Raw genomic sequence first — 17,692 nt, forward strand, 5'->3', positions numbered from 1 at the left:
GAAGCTAAATATAGGGCAATCCTGGAGGAAAATCTGTTAGAGGCTGCAGAAGACTAGAGACTGGGATGTAGGTTCACCTTCCAGCAGGACAATGACCCTAAACATACTGCCAAAGCTACAATGGATGGTTTAGATCAAAGCATATTCATGTGTGAATGGCCGAGTCATAGTCCATATCTAAAGCCCACTGAAAATCTGACAAAACTTAGGGGTACTTTGCACGTTGCGACGTCGCAACGTGTAAAGCCTAGAAGCACCGATAAACTATTGCAAAAGCGTCGTAAATCGGTGATCTGTGTAGTGTCTGTCATTTCCATAATTTCACTGCAGCGACAGGTACGATGTAGTTCCTCATTCCTGCGGGAGCACACATCGCTGTGTATGAAGACGCAGGAGCGAGGAACATCTCCTTACCTGCGTCCACCGGCTATGCGGAAGGAAGGAGGTGGGCGGGATGTTTACGTCCTGCTCATCTCCGCCCCTCCGCTTCTATTGGCCGCCTGCCGTGTGACGCCGCACGACCCGCCCCCTTAGGAAGGAGGTGGGTCGTCGGCCAGAGCAACGTCGCAGGGCAGGTAAATGCGTGTGAAGCTGCCGTAGCGATAATGTTCGCTACAGCAGCTATCTCAAGAAATCGCATCTGCGACGGGGGTGGGGACTATCGCGCTCGGCATCGCTACAATCTGCTAGCGATGTCGCAGCGTGCAAAGTACCCCTTAAATTGCAGTTCACAGACGCCTCCGTCCAATCTCAATGAGTCAGGGATATTTTGCAAAGAAGAATGGACAAAAATGTCAGCCTCTAGATGTGCAAAGCTGCTAGACATACCCCAAAAATTATCAGCAGTAATTGCAACAAAAGGTGGTCCTACAAAGTACTTACTCCGGGGGGCTGAATCCAAATGCACATCACAATTTTCAGATTTATATTTTCAAAATATTTAGAAAATCATGTTTCATTTATTTTACACTTCACAAATACTTGCCACTTAGCATTAGTATATCAGATAAAATCCCAATAAAATACATTTGTTTGCGGGTGGAACGTGAAAAAGAAAAAATGTGCGAAAGTTCACGTGATATATACTTTTTCAAGGCATTTGTGTTGAATATAAATTAAACCTAGAGACAAATTTTATACAGCATAGTAATGTATTTTGAATTTTTTTTCTCCTTTTTTACATCTGTTGAATGCATTGTGTATGAAATATGGATGCCTCATTGTAGGGGTATGAGCACAGAAGTCGCTAATTTCTGCAGCATTGCAAAGGGTGATGGATTGTATACACTACAGTTCAAAAGTTTAGGGTCATTAGATATTTCCTTATTTTTGAAAGAAAAGCGCATTTTTTTTCAATGAAGCTAACATTAAATTAAACAAATGCACTCTATACATTATTAATGTGGTAAATGACTATTCTAGCTTCAAACGTCTGTTTTTTAATGTAATATCTACATAGGTGTATAGAGGCTCATTTCCAACAACCCCCACTCCAGTGTTCTAATGGTACATTGTGTTTGCTAACTGTGTTAGAAGGCTAATGGATGTTTAGAAATCCATTGAAAACCCTTGTGCAAGTATGTTAGCACAGCTGAAAACAGTTTTGCTGATTAGAGGAGCTATAAAACTGACCTTCGTTTGAGCTAGTTAAGAAACTGGAGCATTACATTTGTTGGTTCCATTAAACTCTCAAAATGGCCAGAAAAAGAGAAATTTCATGTGAAACTCGACAGTCTATTCTTGTTCTTAGAAATGAAGGAGATTCCATGCGAGAAATTGCCAAGAAACTGAAGATTTCCTACAACGGTGTGTACTACTCCCTTCAGAGGAGAGCACAAACAGGCTCTAACCAGAATAGAAGAGAAGTGGGAGGCCCCGCTACACAACTGAGCAACAAGACAAGTACATTAGAGTCTCTAGTTTGAGAAATCGACTCCTCACAGGTCATCAACTGACAGCTTCATTAAATAGTACCCGCAAAACGCCAGTGTCTACGTCTACAGTGAAGAGGCGACTCCGGGATGCTGGCCTTCATGGCAAAGTGGCAAAGAAAAAGCCATATCTGAGACTGGCTAATAAAAGGAAAAGATTAATATGGGCAAAAGAACATAGACATTGGACAGAGGAAGATTGGAAAGAAGTGTTATGGACGGAAGAATCAAAGTTTGAGGTGTTTGGATCACACAGAAGAACATTTGTGAGATGCAGAACTACTGAAAAGATGCTGGAAGAGTGCCTGATGCCATCTGTCAAGCATGGTGGAGGTAATGTCATGGTCTGGGGTTGCTTTGGTGCTGGTAAAGTGGGAGATTTGTACAATGTAAAAGGGATTTTGAATAAGGAAGGCAGGGAAAAAAATGGGATTTTATGAATGTCATTGATTATGCTGATATTGTAAAACGCTATTTATTTTACACTCTAAATATGCTGCGCAAAGTAAAGAGTAAAAACAGGCTATGTTCATATACTGCATGTTTTACTGCGTTTTTGGTGCATTCAAAGTCACAATGCATGCATTTCCTTCTCCCAGCAAAGTCTACCGTATGATATTTCTATTTTGCTGTCCACAAAGTGCATCTTTTTTGGCTATGTTTTTGAAGATGCAACATGTCAATTCTTTTTGCGTTTTTGCCACCGTTTTTGAGCCCTTCCAATCAACAGATTTTGACTTAAAAACACATTGGGCAAAATGCGGTAAAAGCGCGTCAAAAACGCATGCATTTTTGCCGCGGGTGCGTTATTTTGGGGCCAAAAACACTGCATCCTTGTGGTCAACAAAAGATGCAATGTGGGAACATAGCCTAAGGCCTGTGCGCACAACACTGTTACCTGGCGCCATTGAGCCTTCAGAGTCCTTCACAAATTGGCATATCTGGGTAAGAAGTCTTGGCACATATAAAATTGTTCTCTGTGTCTTTACTTCTGGATTTACAAAAAAAACCCCAATTATTACATCCTTGCAAAAGCAACACCACATCTGTCCACAGGTTGTGTGTGCCATCCGGTTAGGAAGCACGAGGTTCTTCAATAGAGCTAAGCTGCAATACGAGGCCCAACCGAAGGACGGATGTGGCGCTATTTCTCTCTAACCCTATACAATCCTTTTTTCAATATTTTTCTAAAGCTATATTAAGACAAAATGTCTCCATCACTTGTAATCCGCTTTTAGAAAGCTCTGTCCTACAGGAGTTGTCTCTGAATAGTTCCCCTTTCTAAAAAAGGTTATTTGTTCACACAGAGCACTCATGTGTGTTGTAAATGGGCAGCGGAAAGCAGAAGTCATCTCGCAGAGGACATAAGAGTGTTAGGTCATGTTTCACAAGCTTTGGATAAAACTAAAAGATTATATATATATATATATATAATATTATATACACACACACACACTTTATATAAATAATTTATTTTTAAAGGAATCTGTCAGCAGGATTTCAATTCCCCAAGCTGTTTATATGTGTGTGACGCCCTGGCCTATCAGGACATCATAGGGTATTGTGCAATCTGCCCTTCTGCACAGTATCCACCTCCTCCTTGGTTACGGGTCCCTAACCTTTGGTGTTGCCAAGAACAGCTAATCAAAATCCTAGGAACACTCTGCACCACACCCACCAGTGGACGGCCTGAGTGGAATAGGGTCGCCCACTTGGAAGTTGGTAAGGGGGTGGTCAGGAGTGTCAGGAGACAGTCAGTTAGCTAGTGACTCTCAAGAGGAGAGGTCACGGAGCGGTGAAGTGTTGGAGGAGAAGCGGAGCTGGGCTCCTCGAGACTACTAGGTGGCAGACGTTGGTCTGGGCCTGGTAGGAGCTGGAACCGCGGTCGCAGGGGATTGTGACAAGAGGCACGGACTTTCGAGGAGGACAGCCGGCGGCCTTGTGAGTCCAAACGACCCCTTACAGTCCCAACGGCACTTCCCCGTCACCCTCATCGAGTCCCGGGGCATTCCCCCTACCCGTGGAGGGGTTAAACATCTTGCTGCCCGCACCATCGCCACCGGGTACTCCCCATTGCAGCGGTGGTACTCCCTCTTACCACGCACCATGGGTGGCGTCATGAACTGTCCTTACAATCCCCTGTAAATAATCCCCCTTTATTCCGAGTGGCCGTGCGACCCCGAGCCCCGGGTCCAGAGATCCCTCGAGCCACCGCGGATCCGGATCCGAGCAGCCCGGCGGCTAATGCGGGGGCAGCACATGTGCATGTAGCTCTTTGAAAGACAAGTCCAGCAATCTCTCTACATGACAGTCTGTTCCTCCATTACTGAAAAATCAGCATTTGTAGTGATATGCAAATGAGGCTGAAGAACTATTAGTGGATCTGATGCCTTTGTCACTCCAGCTCTATTCCCCACCCGGCACTGCCTCTTCTTGCTTGACTGACAGCTCTTCCATCAGAAATCAAACAGTATAAAGACTGTCAGTCAAGCAGGAGGTAATGCTGGCCGGGCAATAGAGCTGGAGTGACAGAGACTTGAGATCTACAAATAGCTGTTCATTATCATTTGCATAGCAATTCACATGCTAATTTCTCAAAAACAGAGAAGCGGACTAGTTAGTTAAACATATGCATGGACTGTAGCTACGTGAATATATATATCTAAATAGTTTGCGGGGTGCATTCCTTCTGACAGATTCATTTTCTTTATTGGAAACAATAGATATGTATTTCATGGGTTTAACGCATTGTTGTTATTTTCATTGACATACCCATTCACTTGAAGGCAAGTTTGATCTGTAGATTAGATGTTGGTGGGCACCACAGTTTATTTGAGGAGTTGCCACTGTAATGGTTACTCCACTGAGTGGTGTGAACACTGGTCCCATAGAGTTTCATACACATCCATGTGTCCGATTCGTTAGACTCAGAGCATGTCCTATTCTCTTCCGTTTGGTGGATCAGATTCAGTCATTAAAGCTTATGGAATCCATTATAAACCGGTTGAAAAACGGAAGACATACCTATTTAAGTTTTCCATCCAGTCATTTTTAAGAGTCAATTAGATAAAATTAGGTCAGACAGTTTGAGTTTTCAGTTATTAAAAATGGATGTAAGGCCTCCTTCACATGTTCATGTTTGCGGTACCTGTGACGTCCGTTTCTGCACGTACCCAAGACACGGACACACATAAACCCATTAAATTCAATGGGTTTGCACACATATCCCTGTTTTCACATGGACCATGTGTAGCACATGTGTGTCTGTGTGCTCCACACAGCGACATGTCTGTTTTTTACCAGCAGCACTGATGTCACACGGACCGCACACTGGTGTGATCCATGTGACATCCGTGTGACATGTACCTGAGAAAACACGTCACTTAAAAAAAAATAAATTATAATTTTTATACTTGCCTGTCTCCGAAGCTGCTGTCACACTTACTTCCTGGCCCGCTCATTAGGCTCATGAATATTCACTGCACTGACCGTGGACCAGGAAGTAACAGCAGCATGGGAGACGGGTAAGTATACCAGCTCATGCTGTGTGCTCTCCTGCTGTCACGAATAGCACACGAAACACGGACACATATAAACACCTACACCAAAGACTGTGCAAAATGTTCATTTTTTTGCATGGACGTGAGAAAGAGGCTTAAAACAGTGGCAAAACAAAGAGTCATTTTTGCACAGCCATTTTTTTTTTTTTTAACATTTCATATATAAGATGGTAAAGAATAGTCCGGTCACTTCTTTTATATGCCTCATGACTTTAGAAGATGGAAGTGGTTAAAAGAAGTTACAAAAGACTGAAGTTAAGCAGCGCAAGACATTTTTACATTGCAGTGCAGACGTTCATTATTTTTTGCATTTTTCTTTTTTTGGTGGGTTCCAGGTCGAATGCACACACCAAATACCATCAAAGTTTCATCTTTTCTTTTACTTTTTTGCATATGAGACGTTTTCTCAATCTTCTCCTATTAAACAAACATGAACATTGGGCAATACATGGATGGCAGCTGGCTGATTTTTGTTCATGGAGCCAAAGACTTATATTGGCAAGTTTGATTAGTCACTAGGTTCAAAAATGGCTTACCAGTGTTTTGGGGCAGCCCACACGGTCTATAAAAATACAGGGACATGTGAAAAACAACCAAGACTATAACTGGTATGATTTCTGTCCGTAAAAAAGGCAGACAGAATGCATATGTGGAAAACTCACCTCTTAATGAGCCCTTACTATTGGCACTCGTATCTTGTATTGGGCCATTTTTAATGTGTGGGTTTGGCCATAGACTATAACGGGTATATGTTCTATGCAGGATAGAATGTATAGATGATGTATGTGTATAATTGATACTGTATGAGGCCTTACATGTGTGAGCAAATTACACTCCTTCTACAGTGCTGACCAAAAATATTAGCACCCCTGCAATTCTGTCAGATAATACTCAGTTTCTTCTTGAAAATTATTGCAATCACAAATTATTTGGTATTATTATCTTCATTTAATTTGTCTTCAATGAAAAAAAAATAAAAAAAATTGTCATAAAGCCAAATTGGATATACAGTAATTCCACATCAAACATAAAAAAGGGGGTGGACAAAAGTATTGGCACTGTTTGAAAAATCATGTGATGCTTCTCTAATTTGTGTAATTAACAGCACCTGTAACTTACCTGTGGCACCTAACGGGTGTTGGCAATAACTAAATCACACTTGCAGCCCAGTTGACATGGATTAAAGTTGTCTAAACCTCTGTCCTGTGTCCTTGTGTGTACCACATGGAGCATGGAGAAAAGAAAGAAGACCAAAGAACTGTCTGAGGACTTGAGAATCCAAATTGTGAGGAAGCATGAGCAATCTCAAGGCTACAAGTCCATCTCCAAAGACCTGAAAGTTCCTGTGTCTACGGTGCGCAGTGTCATCAAGAAGTTTAAAGCCCATGGCACTGTGGCTAACCTCCCTAGATGTGGAAGGAAAAGAAAAATTGACGAGAGATTTCAACGCAAGATTGTGCGGCTGGTGGATAAAGAACCTCGACTAACATCCAAACAAATTCAAGCTGCCCTGCAGTCCGAGGGTACAACAGTGTCAACCCGTACTATCCGTCGGCGTCTGAATGAAAAGGGACTGTATGGTAGGATACCCAGGAAGACCCCACTTCTTACCCTGAGACATAAAAAAGCCAGGCTGGAGTGTTCCAATACTTACCTGAGAAAGCCTAAAACATTTTGGAAGAATGTTCTCTGGTCAGATGACACAAAAGTAGAGCTTTTTGGGAAAAGTCATCAACATAGAATTTACAGGAAAAAAAAGAGGCATTCAAAGAAAAGAACACGGTCCCTACAGTCAAACATGGCGGAGGTTCCCTGATGTTTTGGGGTTGCTTTGCTGCCTCTGGCACTGGACTGCTTGACTGTGTGCATGGCATTATGAAGTCTGAAGACTACTAACAAATTTTGCAGCATAATGTAGGGCCCAGTGTGAGAAAGCTGGGTCTTCCTCAGAAGTCATGGGTCTTCCAGCAGGACAATGACCCAAAACACACTTCAAAAAGCACTAGAAAATGGTTTGATAGAAAGCACTGGAGACTACTAAAGTGGCCAGCAATGAGTCCAGACCTGAATCCCATAGAACACCTGAGGAGAGATCTCAAAATGGCAGTTTGGAGAAGGCACCCTTCAAATCTCAGGGACCTGGAGCAGTTTTCCAAAGAAGAATGGTCTAAAATTCCAGCAGAGCATTGTAAGAAACTCATTGATGGTTACCAGAAGCGGTTGTTTGCACAACCTTTAACCAAAATAACTGCAATCAAGTATTAGGCTAAAGCCTGCTTTACATGTTACGATTCTGCATACGATATCGTATGCGATCGTACCCGCGCCCATCGTATGTGCGGCACGTTCAATTTTGTTGAATGTGCCGCACAAACGATTAACCCCCGTCACACGTACTTACCCGTCCATACGACCTCGCTGTGGGCGGCGAACGTCCACTTCCTGAAGTGGGAGGGACGTGTTTGGCGTCACATTGACGTCACGCGGCAGCCGGCCAATAGAAGCGGTGGGGCGGAGATGAACAGGACGTAACATCCCGCCCACCTCCTTCCTTCCGCATTACCGGCCGGGAGCCGCAGGACGTAGGTAAGATCTGTGCGTCGTTCTCGTGGTGTCACACACTGCGATGTGTGCTACCCCGGGTACGATGAACAACCTGACGTTCAATTCATGAGGAATGAACGACGTGCGTGCGATGAACGTTTTACCGTTCATTCGCAATCGCATGTAGCTGTTACACACTACAATGTAACTTATGATGCCGGATGTGCGTCACTTACAACGTGACCCCGCCGACACATCGTAAGATATATTGTAGTGTGTAAAGCGGGCTTTAGGGTGCCAATACTTTTGTCTGGCCCATTTTTGGAGTTTTGTGTGAAATGATCAATGATTTGAATTTTGTTTTATTCTCTTTTGTGTTTTTTCATTGCAAGCAAAATAAATGAAGATAATAATACCAAAGAATTTGTGATTGCAATCATTTTCAAGAAGAAACTGAGTATTATCTGACAGAATTGCAGGGGTGCCAATACTTTTGGCCAGCACTGTGTGCCTCTGGAACTACACATAAGATTTGTTTTAAAAAGCGCTTAGGAAAATCAATACAGCACACATGCTAATATGGTGTACTGGAGACTTCTGCTTTATTACATCATATGACCAGTATAGTATCCCAGACATAGAAGTAACTATGCATCAATAAGAGCCGCAGGGGTGTGTAGAAATGTGAAACCTCCCCGCCCATCAATGTTAGCTGAACCCTATGACATGATTCAGTTATAAGACAAGATGGTTTCTATACAATACAAAATGGCTTGTACTTTCTCACATATGTAAAAATAGTTACAGATGAGGAGACTGTACATAGACTGCATTGTACGTCATCTCTGCCTCCATGTTGTGCTCTTTGCGCTATTTTGTGCTGATCAGAGTGGGATCTGTTTTCACAGAGGTGGAGAGAGAAAAAAGTTGTGCACATTTTCCATTCCGTCAGTCCGTGAAAATTGGATCTTACTCAGATGTCACCTCAGTGCGGCCCAATTTTTTTTTAACAGACTCACAGACTTGAATGTGGCAACTGATTTACAGAGGCAAATTGTGCATGCTAAGATTTTTAAAAATGTTTTATTTTTTTTCCTTCGATTGCTCAGTCCGAGGGAAAAAATCAAATGTACTGCCTCATTGATTAACATTATTTCGAGCGCGATACGATTTTTTTTTTTTTTTTTGACAGATACCACTCAGTCCGAAAATACCGTCATCTGCACAAGGCCTGAATCAGGGAAAGTGTGTAAGAGAACAGTATCCATTTTGTTCTTATAATGTCCATCTTGTCTTATGGTTAATGATGTCTTAGGTCTCAGATAGCACTGATGGGCGGGGAAACTTCACACTTTTATACATGTCCCGCCCCTAAGCAGGCGAACTGCTCTGATCCCGGATTGCTGTGGCTCAATGGTTCCCGGACCCGGGCTTAGTGTGAAGCCCCTCACCTGCCGGTCACCTCAGGGTTTTCACGTGCTGGGAATCTTCCGGCAACAGTTATGTCGGGTTAACTTCAATAGGAATCGTGACGCCACTCTCGGTGTTTGCGGTCAGGGTGATGGGGGGGGGGGACTGCCACTGCAGTTTAGCGAGCGTCTGGGGCTGATGGTACTTGCATTCTGGTGTTATGGCCTCCCGAGAGTGAGGCTGGCCCCAGGGGCTCGGGTTTAAGTGCGTAGAACCACAGGTCACAAAAGCACTCACACACAGTCCAGAATATCTCTCAGGGTTTTTACTTCCTTTCTAGTGGTAGAGTGAGGCAACCCGGGCGATGCTATGATGAGCCAGGTGGAACCAGGTATCCTTCAGGCCGACGTAGGGGTGACTGCTGACTCGCCTTCCTAGCACTTCTTTTGTTTCGGATAATCCCTGACTTAGAGTACCGTGGGATTTATCCAGGGAAGTCGTGGCTGCCTTCCTCCCCTTTCTGACCCGTTTGCTGGCAGCGTGGACCAAGGTTAAGATGGCTCTTTTTCCCACTATTTCCACTAAAGGGGTCTTATGAGGCAAAAGGGCTGTTGGCGTCAGGGGCCGAGGTGAGACTCCCTATAGCATAGTTACCCAAATCTTGATATTTTACCCCTTGAAAGTTTTGTCCCAAAACCATGAAAAACACCACTTTTGGTCTTGTTTGCATAAGCTTACTCTATGTTGCAGGTCCCAGTAACTGTTATAGCTACATCCCTCATGCTTTACACTGCAGCTCTGCTTGCCTGCTGATGCTGAGTATAATTATAAGCCTAGCAGGAAGTCAGTGTATGAAGAGCTGATTTCCATTATCCCAAATATAGAATATTATCTGTTTCAGTAAAGGAAATGCCTGATGCCGCAATACACGCAGGATTGACTGGGACTTGTAGTTCCACCTGGCCTGTGAAGTGAGAGCTTCTATACATGTTCTGTAGTCACGTTTCAGCTCGCCTCGCCGCCTGTCACCTTGTGCCCTTATTTCCTTTTCACCTTCACCCACTTTTTCCTTTCTCGCCCATACACCTGTCTACAAAGCGCCGCCTTCAGTCTCCATGGTAACTGTCTCTGGATAATGGGAGCATCTATTTGATCACCATGGAAACCAGAGCGTTTGCTACCCCATTCTGTACATCGAGCAGCCAGACGGCACGGTTTTTCCACCATTCATTCATTTAGCCGTGCGTGCCCACGTTCTGCACATTTACCATTTTGCTATAGATTCTAAGCCCCGTGCAAAAAAAAAAAAAGTAGACTGAGCACATCGGAGATTGCAGAACAGGGTGGAAATTGAGCAAGGAAAGTGAGAGGACGATGCAACCGTTACATGAGAACGGGTCTCCGACTGTGACCAGATGGCAGCTTTTAAATGTTAAATACCACATTTTTATAGGGGACACTTTTGGTGAACGCTCCTTTTTTGGGCAGTTTTTTTTCTTTTCCTGACGCAGTTTAGACCATGTGCACACTGAGACTTTTTGCCAAGTTTTTGGAAATGCCAAAATTTAGAAATTTTACACACAAGAATCCATACCGAAGGATATGTTTATACAGCATTGTTTAGACACCAAAATACCGGCACAGTGTTACCGGAGCCGCCTGAGGAATATTCAGGCCACTTCTCATAGCTGCCTTCAAACCTGACGTGGTTAAAAAAGCTGAACAAGACCGAACATATAGACAACAAGCCATTTAGACATTAATATGCACATGTTAAGTGTCAGACTGGGGCGGCAGGGGCCCACCAGTAACTCTGGGGGCCCACTGATCAACTACATGCAAATATTACATTTACACATTTACCTACGTGTCTATATAATAATATACTGTGTAGTCTGTAAAATAAATGATGAGGGTGCTTCCTTTGTCTGTGCATATTAAAACAAGTGTACTGTGCCAACTACTGATCATGTTGAGAGGTAAGTGACGTGCTACTGCACAGGGTCTTTTTTTTTTTTTTTTTTTTTAGCCTGTCCGCTCAAAAACACTTTGTCTAACCACAGCCCCTAGGGGGATAAGTGGACAAAAAGTACCGAAAAATGGTGGCACTCCAAAGGGTTAAAATATTGTAGTCGAATCAAGGGGCCCCTGGTTCCTCTTGAGGGCCAAACACCGCGGCAAAAAGGATTATGCTTATTTTTTTTTTTTTACCGATTGGAGAGCATAAAAACTTAAAAAAAAAATAAAAGCGCCCCTGAAGCTAAAAAAAAAAATGTCCTCCTTTCTCCCAAATAGTTATCCCTGCTTTATGGATGGAACAAAAAATAGTCTATGGAACATATTTTTATGTCTAACAAAAGATGAAATTTGTATATATATATATATATATATATATATATGTGTATGTATATATATCTATATATAATTTTAATATTATACAGTATATGTATGAGTGTGTGTGTGTGTATATATATATATATATATATATATATATATATATATATATATATATATATATATATATATATATAATACACATACTGTATAATATTATAATATATATATAGATAGAGAGCTATAGATATATAATATAATATTTCATACCTTTTTTCTTTTCATGGATCATAATGGATTGTCACCCAATTAACCAATCCATTTTTTGCACGGCTAATTCTTTCTAGTAATTTTGGACCTATTTTAATTTTTGTTTAGCTAATCTTTAAGTCCAGGAGAGGCATGAAATAAGTTAGGTTCCCATAAAAAAAAAGGGTCACTTTGTCAAGGTTGATGGGCTCACATGAATTGGACAATTTACTGCTAAGTACCTTCATTTTTCTAAGTGTATTCCATGTAGCATTAACGCAGTTTACATTTTATATATTCTATGTTAGCTTATATATCGTAACGCTGCTGTATTCTTTTTGTTTTGTGTTCAATCTCCATACCGCTCCAGTGAGCTGCCTGTATTTTCTATTTTTTCCATTTTTTTTCAGACATATCCTCTTAAAGGGAACCTGTCACCAGGTTTTTCCCTTATGAGTTGTGGCCACCACCAGTAAGCTCTTATATACAGCATTCTACAATCTATATATATAATTGCCTTATTCTGTCTGTCTGTCTGTCTATCTGTCATGCTCCGAAATTGTGTCCTTACGGTGACACAAAGCTGATTGGCCGCTGGGCTCGCCATGGCCCCGCCCCCCCACACGGATTGGCCTCTCGCCCCGGCTCTCTGCAGGCCCCGCCCCCCTCACGCAATGCACGCTCGCTCTGCCCCAACTGACACGGAGCCGCGACTCCCAGGTGAGTACACACACACATCAGATCACACTCACTCTCACACTCACTCTCACACATCACATCCACACACTCACAACATGCTGGGATATCGCTTGCTTCTACACCGGCTCCGTCACGATCCCAGCAGCGCCACACATAACCTTGCGATGCTGGCATCTTGACGGAGCCGGTGTACGCTGGTAACCATTATACACATCGGGTAACTAAGGTCCCTTAGTTACCCGATGTGTATCATAGTTACCAGTGTACACCGGCTCACACTCACTCTCACACACATCACATCGCATCCACACATCAAGGTCCTGCAACGGCGGAAAATACAGACACATAACAGCACACACATAACAGCACACACATAACAGCACATACACATACACACACACACACATACACACACACAAATCAGATCACACACACCTCACACATCACATCGCATCCACATACTCACAACATCCTGGGATATCGCTTGCTTCTCGGCGGCGGGACTGTGCTGTTGTGAGCTTCCAGGACCTGCGGGAGGATCACATGGCCAGAAGCATGTGATATCCCCGGATGTTGTGAGTATAAGCGCGTATGTGCGATATCGTCAGTGTCTGTGTGTGTGAGTGGATGCGATCGGGTGTGTGTGAGTGGATGCGATCGGGTGTGTGTGAGTGGATGCGATCGGGTGTGTGAGTGTCGGCAGAGGAGCACGGCGTGCTGGAGGAGGCTGGGAGCAGAGAGGCTGATCATGGGGAAGGCTGGGAGGAGAGAGGCTGATGCTGGGGGAGGCTGGGAGGGGGAGGCTGGGGCGAGGGAGGCTGATGCTGGTGGAGGCTGATGCTTGGGGAGGCTGATGCAGGGGGAGGCTGGAAGGAGAGAGGCTAATGCTGGTGGAGGCTGATGCTTGGGGAGGCTGATGCTAGGGGAGACTGGGAGGGGAAGGCTGATGCTGAGGGAGGCTGGGAGGAAGGAGGCTGGGAGGAGAGAGGCTGATCCTGGGGAAGGCTGGGAACGGGAGGCTGATGCTGAGGGAGGCTGGAAGTAGAGAGGCTGATGCTGGGGGAGGCTGGAAGGAGAGAGGCTGATGCTGGTGGAGGCTGATGCTTGGGGAGGCTGATGCTGGGGGAGACTGGGAGCGGAAGGCTGATGCTGAGGGAGGCTGGGAGGAAGGAGGCTGGGAGGAGAGAGGCTGATCCTAGGGAAGGCTGGGAAGGGGAGGCTGATGCTGGGGGAGGCTGGAAGGAGAGAGGCTGATGCTGGTGGAGGCTGATGCATGGGGAGGCTGATGCTGGGGGAAACTGGGAGCGGAAGGCTGATGCTGAGGGAGGCTGGGAGGGGGAGGCTGGGAGGACGGAGGCTGGGAGGAGAGAGGCTGACCCTGGGGAAGGCTGGGAGAGGGAGGCTGATGCTGTCGGAGGCTGATGCTGGGGGAGGCTGGAAGGAGAGAGGCTGATGCTGGTGGAGGCTGATGCTTGGGGAGGCTGGGAGAGGGAGGCTCATGCTGAGGGAGGCTGGGAGGAGGGAGGCTGGGAGAGGTAGGCTGAGAGAAGAGAGGCTGATGCACACACACACACACACACACACACACACGCACGCACGCACGCACGCACGCGCGCGCGCGCACTGCACAACACACCACACACACACACACACACACTGGGAACCACAAACAACTGCCCTACACAGACACCCACACACACAGACAACGCTGCACACACACAACACGCAACACACAAACACCGCGGCACACACAAATATACGCACATACCGCACAACACACACATTGCACAAAACATACCTCCCCCCAAAACACACCACACACACACAAACCGCGCAACACACACACACACACAACGCTACAGACACACAGCGCTCCACAAACAACGCAACACACATACAACACCGCTCTCACCCCCCGTCACACCCAGACAACACCCAGAACATGTACAGCGCCTACACAAACACTTGGTAACTACACACAACAACATCTCTCTATATATATATATATATATATATATATATATATAACAAAAATCATACATGAACTACACAATACGTAAATTCTAGAATACCCGATGCGTAGAATCGGGCCACCTTCTAGTACTGTATATAAGAGCCCAGGCCGCTCTGTATAACATAAAAAAACACCTTTATAATACCTAGGGGGCGGTCTGGTTCGATGGGTGTCGCTGCTCTCGGTCCAGTGCCTCTTCAATCCTGTGAGATTGCTGTCCTCCTGCCCAGCCTTGTATGCATGACATGTCCTGCGTCATTCACAGAGAAGTCTCCATTGCGCTCCTGCGCATGCGCACTTTGATCTGCCTGACTGAGGGCAGAGCAAAGTTCTGTAGTGCGCATGTGCGGGCGAGTTTTGACCTTCCCTCGCGCCTCCGCATTATAGTACTTTGCTCTGCCCTCAGCAGGGCAGATCAAAGTGCGCATGCACCATAGCGCAATGTAGGGCTCTGTTTGAATGACGTAGGATGCGTTATTCACAAGGTGCTAGGCAGGACAGCGGCCACAAGAAGAAAGGAGGCACCGGACCGAGAGTAGCGACACCCATCGGATCGGACAGTCCCCTCGGTGAGATTAAAAAAGGTGTTTTTTTTACGTTATACAGAGCGGCCTTGGCTCTTATATACAGTATTCTGAAATGCTATGTTTAAGGACTTATTGGAGTGCCTCTGGAACTCAAAAAGGAAAAACCTGGTGACAAGTGACCCAGCCAGCCTAACCTTTCTGATCGAGATGACAAGACGACACTTTTTAATATTGGTCAATGGAACTCTTGTTGATATGCCAATTCTCACTGACTCCTATGTATCCTATAGAGTGTAATCAAAGGTTTGTCATCTTGTGGCACTCTTAGCATTGCAGATGCATCATGCAACAAGTCTGTGTGTCAAGATGTCGATCAATGACATATGTTATTAAAAAAAAATCTTAGTAAAAGGACTCAAATATCACGTAGTTTACAGTAGACACCGTGGATGGGTCAAAAACCTTCAGCATGTCAGGATCTCATTTTTAGGATAAGGAGACAGAAGGGATAGATAAACCGGACAGGGACAGTATGGAGAGGAGGAGGACAAGGCTCAGAGGGTCCAATAGAAGAGGAAAAAGAGTATTGAGGAAAAGCAATGGGGGAGGGTGGCCAGGGATGGAGGGAGAGAGATAATAGGGGAGGAGAGGAAGAGGGGGAGGGTGGAAGGCTGTTGCATGAAACAAGCACACAAAGGACCAGGGTTGTGAAAGAGAGAGAGAAAAACCAAGCCGGGCAGGAAGCGGCATCTCAGAGCCAGGGTGGCCAGGAATGAGGTGAGTGCAAGGACCATGGCAAGGAATGCACAGTCATTTCTCCAAAAATCACAGGGACTGTGGCGGGAGAGCCTGATAATCACATACAATGGGAAAATTGGGCGCCTGTCATCACAAGATGCAAACCAGGACTATACTAACACCTAAGTAAGGCATGGCAGAATATACCGAAATAGGCGTAAGCATAAAACATTGTACAGATGTCCACAGGGACCTAGGCATAAGTGTGACCGTAGACAAATAGAAGTCTCCATCCAGTGATAGGAGAAAACTTTACTCTGAGACAGATGTAGCAGAGCCAAATGTGTCCTCTGTCTGGGGCTAGATCACATTAAGTTATGTATTACTAATCCCTGATAAACTTTGCTGAACTATATATGGCATATTCAGCTCTGCTACATCTTCATTATATGTATGTAGTATTCAAGATTGTGTAGCCAGGTCATCAGCACAATTTGTATTGTGTTTGCATGTATACGTCATTGTAAGAAAACAGATGGTCATAAGTGACGTGTGTGTGTGTGTGTGTGTGTAGATATATGGTCCCGGCAGATGTCCGCTGCTACACCCTTTACATGTATTTGAATTAAACCCAGGGTCCTTTACTTTCTGCTGTTGCCTCATTACCATCCTACGGTCATGAGAGTCACTCTGAGTATACAGTACCATTGTTGTAGTAGTATTATATAAAGTGCCATAATATGAGGGCATAGGTTCGTCTGTGTGTATGTATGTACACGGATTATATATACGGCGTGTGTGTGTGTGTGTATAATATGTATATGTATGTATGTATGTATGTGTGTGTGTGTATATGTGTGCGTGTAATATATATATGTATGTATGTGTATGTGTGTGTGTGTGTGTGTGTGTGTGTGTGTGTGTGTGTGTGTGTGTGTGTGTGTGTATATATATATATGTATATATATATGTATATATATATGTATATATATATATATATATATATATATATATATATATATATATATATATATATATATATATATATATATATATATATATATATATATATATATATATATATATATATATATATATATATATATATATACACATATATATATACACACACACACACAAACACACACAAACACACATTATACATATATTCTTCATAATACTTCACAGGTTCAGATTCATTAATCCCGACCTGATCCAATTTCTTGCAAGCTGGCATTGATAATGACGTTGAATCTCCAGCTGCTCTGTCTAGAGCATAAATATAGAAATGGTCTGACTGTAATGTATACACTGAGCTCAAGCTCCCGCGAGAAGTGGAGAAGTGACGCCTTAGTGAATCCGTCCCTTTAAGAAGCCAAATGGATATATATTGGCCATTAGTTTATAATAAGACATTGGTAGACTGAGGTTTCGTTCCTATCGGATCTCCATCTACACGCTTGCAATCATCGATTTGGTCACCAGTGGTTGTATCCTATGCAGGTACTGTATTTCTAATGGAGCAGTGAGGCGAAAGTTCTGGCTATTCAGACATGTCTTACTTTGATCAGTTTCTAGGAATACTTGATGAAGAGCAGTATTGCAGGTCTTTGAGGGTTTGTCATTAGTTACCCATGCCTATAATGGGCAAATTATCAGCTATGTTCCCTGCAAACCGCCCTATAA

General features: G+C 44.1%; 1 protein-coding gene across 5 annotated transcripts in view; it reads left to right on the forward strand.

The window, feature by feature from the left end:
* The window catches only part of LIMD2 (LIM domain containing 2), a 72,028-nt gene that overhangs the window by 12,322 nt on the left and 42,014 nt on the right, over nt 1–17,692 (forward strand). For 2 of the 5 annotated variants that reach the window (XM_075350330.1, XM_075350336.1), the window contains exon 1: nt 15,930–16,045. The exons of 1 other annotated variant lie outside the window; for it this stretch is intronic. The gene's annotated coding sequence lies outside the window, so the exon portion shown is untranslated. Of the gene's footprint in view, nt 1–15,929; nt 16,046–17,412; nt 17,510–17,692 lie in introns of those variants that run through there. 2 more of the 5 variants (XM_075350331.1, XM_075350337.1) reach the window with 2 other exon arrangements.

This window comes from Anomaloglossus baeobatrachus, chromosome 5 (assembly GCF_048569485.1).
Source record: "Anomaloglossus baeobatrachus isolate aAnoBae1 chromosome 5, aAnoBae1.hap1, whole genome shotgun sequence".
Classification (NCBI taxonomy): domain Eukaryota; kingdom Metazoa; phylum Chordata; class Amphibia; order Anura; family Aromobatidae; genus Anomaloglossus; species Anomaloglossus baeobatrachus.